Genomic DNA, 6,168 nt, shown 5'->3' with positions numbered 1-6,168 from the left:
TGTGGAGCATGGGCTCTAGGCACAGGGGCTGCAGTAGTTGTGGCTCGTGGGCTCTAGAGCGCAGGCTTAGTAGCTGTGGTGCATGGGCTTAGTGGCTCCGCGGCATGTGGGATCTTCCCGGACCAGGGCTCGAACACCATGTTCCTTTCATTGGCAGGTGGATTTTTAACCACTGCACCACCAGGGAAGTCTCGGTGTTACTTACTTTTCATGCATTCATTGCTACTGGGTATTAAGCAGTCCCCTGTGGAAAGTGACCAGACATGTCATCTTTGTTATTGTTGCTTAAGCTCTTATTTGGAAGTTTTCAAAATACACAAAAGTAGAAAGAATAATACAGTGTGTCCCCCATGTACCCATCGCTCAAGTTTAACAGTTATTGATATTTATCAAAAGCTATTAATTTTGTTTCATTATCCCTTTACACTTTTTCTCCCCTCTGAGATATTTTATGGCAGACAACTTCAGACTGAATGTGTAGTTTTTATATAGAGGAGTTAAGCAGGTTTCAGAGGATTTCAGAGAATGGGTCCCTGGCTGAGCAGCCAGTCTAGCTGGGGAGTGACACGGGTATATCAGCGTGAAGGAGGCATGAGCCCAGGGCTAGGGTAGCAAAAAATCGATGGATGTTTTTAAATATATCTTTTCTGAGAAAGAAACAATTGATCTTGACTGCAAACCAAAAAAACGGTCTTGTTCTTTTAAGGTTTTGTTTCACCTACAGTATAGGAAGATTGTGCTTATATTCACTTCAAGATATTTATTTTAGACGTAACATACTTACAGTTACACTGGGTTTAAACATCCTGTTGTAAGCATGATGGTAGCCCATTGGCTCTCTGTTTTATAGCCTGCTCTTAAAGACCATGACAATGATTTCGCAAATTTTAGAAAATACATTAAAAAGTTTCATCATTCAGGAAAATCATTATTATGGGTTCAGTTCTCTTTGATTATATAGTATATTTCCATCTCTTTTCCTTTGGGAAAGTGGCAGTTAAAGTCTTTGGGGCTGTTGTGTTACTTACGGGAGGCTCTGTTTCCAAATCCTCAGCACGCGTCGTTCAGGATAGTCCCCCGTCTGCCTTTGAATGTGAATGTAACCCGGCGAATGCGTCCCTCTCGCGCGGGCGTGTCCGGCAGAGGGGGTGTGTCCAGCGCCCTGTGTGGCTCAGCCCTCGGTGCAGAGGCGTCCTCCCTGCTGTGGCTCACAGCCCGTCCGCGCCTCCGGCGCCCGCCGCCCCCTGGGGGTTAGTGAGGGCGCGGCCGGGGAGCGCCGACCCCTCCTGCATCTCGGCGTCCTTAGCCCTCCGTGGCTCGAGCCGGCCTCTCCCGCGGGCGCGGGTGACTGAGGCTGTGGTCGGGATGGCCCAGGACGGGGAGCAGCGCCACGCTGACGTCATCTGTTGCTCAGGAAAAAATCCACTGGGCTTTGTTCTCAGGTTACTGTTTCCCTTCATTGTGGTGGCCTCGGCAGTCCAGTAAGGCGAGGCCAGGATTGTGTTCTTAGGGTCTTTTTCTGCTCTTTGAGGAGTCTCAACCCGACCACCTCTGAAGGAGAGGGGAGGAGCGCGCAGGCTTTGTGTTCAGTTAGTACATTCCGGCGCCCAGCTCCAAGCTGCGGCCCGGAGGAAACCCCCCGGGGGGATGCAGGGAGGATACAGGACGAAATGCCGAGCCCACCGTCTGGAAAGCTGCGTTTGTTTCCTCGGGCGGCCATAACAAGCAGCACAGACTGGCTTAAAACAATCGGATTTTTTTTTTGACCGGGGGGGAGGGGGAGGGTACGCTGGGAACACAGTAGGATTTATGCTCTCCAGTTCTGCGGGCTGGAAGCCTGAAGTCCAGGTGTCAGCAGAGCCACCCTCCCTCTGAGACGCAGGCGCGCACCCTCCCTTGCCTCTTCCCAACTGCTGCTGGCACGCCGGCAGCCTCTGCCTTCGTGGTCACCTAGCGCTCTCCTCGTGTGTCTCTGGTTTCACAAGGCCATCTTCTTGTAAGGACACCAGTCATGTTGGATTAGGGGCGCACCCTCCTCCGGTACGACCTCATCTGGACAGATGACACCTTTTTTCCAAATAAGCGCACATTCTGAGGTATCAGGGGTTAGGACGTCACCATGTCATTTTAGGGGAAACACATTTCACCCGTAAGAAGAGCACAAGGTACCAGTACCGACCTGGTGCGAAGGAGGTGCCAGCGGCCTTGGACTAGGCCCAGCGAGCCGGCGGCACGCGGACTAGCCTCGGTATCAGCCGGCTGAGGACCGGAGGCTCTGCCCGACTGCCTAGGCTGTGCGCGTCTAGAGACACTCACACAGCCCAGGACACTTGCACAACCCCACTGCATACCTCCCACGGCAGAGGACTGTGCTAGCGTTTCCGGGGGGGGGGGGACGTGGAGACGCCGCCCTCGAGCGCCGGGGAGCGGGGGGCGGTGCGGACCCTCGCACTGGACGTGCGCGTTCTCGGCGCTCCCCGGGCCGTCCCCACCTCCCGCCACTTCCTGCCACCGCCTGCTTCTCTCCAGGTGCCTCATTGTCTCACTCGCTGTCCACGGTTGCTGCTACTCTCCTTTGATTTTGCCGTTCGAAACTTTTATGGGTTGTGTACACATAGACAAAAAAAACAGGGTCACTTCCTGGTCAAAGGTGCCACCTCTTCCTGGTCGGCAGGCTTAGTGATAAAACATGTTGCAGTGACGGTTTTTCTTTAATACACCCTATATAAAATGTGTAGGAAAGAGCCCGCTCCCCTGCCAGACGCTATAAGCAGCAGGGGAGAGGTAGAAAAACACTCCTCAGTCAGCCCCTGGGGGTTGAGAATATGGGAGGTTGGATGTTTTTTCTTCCAGTTACATAAAATCACAGAAATGCCCCATTTCTGCTCAAATTCATTTGAGATATCACCGCTCTGACTTTTCCTTAGTTGAAAAACTAATATCTGTCTGCAGTTTTTTAAATCGCATAAATAGCAACCTCCCACTCAGAGACAAACTGGAAATCTCTGTACACTGTTCTCTAATCAAAGCATCTTCACCCCAGTGGCACAGAGGGGAAAAAAAAATCCAAGAAATAAGGTACATCGGGCAAACTATGAAATCATAAAAATATTATGTAAAAGCATTTTAGTTATATTTGATAATAGAACTAATTTAGCAATAAAATTGCAAAACCACTTGATTTATTGAATACTTTAAAAAAAAGTTCTCCTTTAAAACAATGAGAAGGTATGGCTGTAGGAAATTGCCCTGCACCTTCCCTTAGTAGAAATCATTAAGGCGGTTTTAACCATCTGAATGCAGGATCATTTTACAAAGAGGAAGTCTATTTTATAGTTATAAAATTTCACATAGATAAAATTTGTCTTCAGGGCTGTGCGTGTTTGTGATCCGTTGCCTGAATTACACCTGCAGCAGCCCAGGGAAAATGACTGATTCACCGACTCATTCCTCTAAAGCTTTATCAGCCATAACCTATTAAAATGTAAACGAGGCCAGTGGGAACCAGAGGACAGATTCTGTTGAACTGGGAGCAGTGCCTTGAGTCTGCCGTCGCAGGTGGACCAGCAAGGCGCAGATGGCATCTCTTAGGAATGGGACTCTGGGTCTGAGGAAGGGTGTGGGTGAAGGTAAGATGCTTATCTTGGAATCACGGCTGTTAGATCCTGACCACAGGCTGTCGATCTCGAAAGTGCTCAGAGCTGATCTCGGGTGCAGCCTTGTCAGCAGAGGTGCAGAGCCTAGTGAGAGCACGGGCTGAGGTCGCCCTGCTGCTCAGAAGCTCCAGGGCCAGGACTGAGGTGTCCTCACCCCCCAGTCAGTGCTCAGAACCTCCTCCCACCCCGACCCCATTGCCGCTCTTGAAACTAACTTTCAAATGTCACTAACTTAGAAGAGCAGGTTTCCGGTTTGAATTTGTTTTATTGGAGGAGTCTATGGTAGATCGTTAATGTAATATTTTCGTCCACATTTAGCCATTTCAAAGATTAACATATGGCATAGATGAAACTGACAGTCAAGCAGATACCTTCTTAACTTTAGAAATGAGTTGCTAACCTCCATTTCAAAATTCTCAGGAAACCTACTTGCTTTCTTAACTGCTTAGAGGACTTTAAAGGGAGGCCCTCAAGCACAGTGTTCTCTGCCTACCTGCCTGAGTCTGCTGTCCTGGCCTTCAGCATCTGGGTGACACTGTCAGCACTTCCGCTGCCCTTTGCAGCAGCAGCGGTGGCTGTCAGCCTGAATTCACTCCCCCCGCACACCCATCACCCTCAGAAAGCCTGGGAGCGTGTGTCACTCTAACACCAGGGAGCACAGGCATCGACAGTCTAGTGGCCTAGTTACATGTCATTTCCATCTAGTTTATCAGTTACTTCTTGGTTTTAAAAGTATGGATACAAACTAAATTACATTTTGGTAATTGTTTTTTATGAAACCATCCATTTTCCTTTATTTATTTAACTGTCATTACTACTAAGCAAAACAAAAACAAAAAACGCAGTACACGTTACATTTTGTTAGGTCAAACCAAGTTGTTAACAGGGTGAAGAGTCAGTATACAGAATATTCAGTGAAAATCACACGAAGCCACTCTAAAAAATGTCATTGCTTTTATGTGGAATCTAGAAAAATGGTACAGATGAACTTATTTGCAAAGCAGAAACAGAGACACAGATGTAGAGAACAAACTTACAGATAGCAAGCGAGGCGGGGGGCGGGGGGTAGGATGCACTGGGAGATTGGGACTGACACATATACACTACTATATATAAAATAGACAACTAATGAGACCCTACTGTACAGCACAGGGAACTCTACTCAGTGCTCTGTGGTGACCTAAATGGGAAGGAAATCCAAAATAGAGGGGACATATGGATACGTAGAGCTGGTCCACTTTGTTATACAGCAGAAGCTAACACACCATTGTAAAGCAACCATACTCCAATAAAAATTTTAGAAAATGTCATCGCTGCCAAGCCACGTGTGGTTCGCATTCCTGAGAACAGGTAGCTGGTGAGAGTGGAGGACAAGCCCTCATTCACCCTGGTGATTTTGACGGTGACTGAGCAGTTGCAAACCTTTCCACTCCTCCCTTCGGCCTCTGGGCGGCCATCCCAAGGGAGGAAGGACAGGGACAGGTGAGGGTCGCGGGATGGCCTGAGACACTGCGGTGGGGACAGCACGTTCGAGCTTCCCCACGACGGCCGCCCGTCCCGAGGTGGTGACCGTGAGGGTGGACAGACTCTCCGTGGCGCGCGCGCACGGAGGCCCTCGGCCCTCGTGCTCAACGTCCGCGGGAACCTCCACCTCGTCCGCGTCGCAGGTGCCACGCGCTGTCCCGGGCGCAGGCTGGAGGGGGCGGCACGGGTGCCGGACGGTGGGGAGCTCGCCCTGTGGCCCGGCCCGCGGCTGCCTGCCCTCCTTCCCCAGGGGCACCCCAGCTCTCATCGGAAGTCAGAACAGGACCCTGCCCGTGCATGATACACCCGAGACAGCCAAAGCCCACAAGGACCGTTAGCAGATTAAATCGTTTATATTCATACTGATGATGTTCCGGAAGCTCCCTGCCTCAGAGGCGCTTGCAAAGCAGCTGTGACTAAAGGCGAACAGGCGCGACACGTGAGTCCTCCCTCCGTTCCTGCAGCCAGGAGCCCAGGCTCATCACATCCCTGGGAGATGAGATTTCTGATCGAGGTGGACCGTCTGTCTTAAGGAAATAAGTAACCTGATGTAGAAGGATCGTAGAGCTTGGCACCTGGCTCAGAGAGGGTGAGCGTGGGAGGCACAGGATCTCGGCAGTCTCCCACCCTCCAGCGAGAGGATAAAGGGACACAACCCACCAAAGCAACCTCCCTCCACTCAGCCGTCCTTCCTCAGGGGTCCATGGCCGGGTCAGAGGGCTGACCTCTACCAGGCGGGGAAGACTTGTCCACCAGGAAGCTGCTGGCCTGTCCACATCCCAGGGGGGCTTTCAGACATTTGGCCTGGGTTCTAGTTTACGGATTTTTTCCTGTGATTGTGAAATAGCCCTTTCCAAATGAAAGATTGACATATTTATTTATCTGCAGAACTGATACGAAGAACACCTTGCTGTTTCTGCACACGGTTTGGAAACTATGCTTTCACTAGCGTTCGTGAAGATGTTTTGAAGGATCTCAAATTTGAACA

This window comes from Pseudorca crassidens, chromosome 13 (assembly GCF_039906515.1).
Source record: "Pseudorca crassidens isolate mPseCra1 chromosome 13, mPseCra1.hap1, whole genome shotgun sequence".
Classification (NCBI taxonomy): domain Eukaryota; kingdom Metazoa; phylum Chordata; class Mammalia; order Artiodactyla; family Delphinidae; genus Pseudorca; species Pseudorca crassidens.
This window is presented reverse-complemented; position numbering follows the sequence as displayed.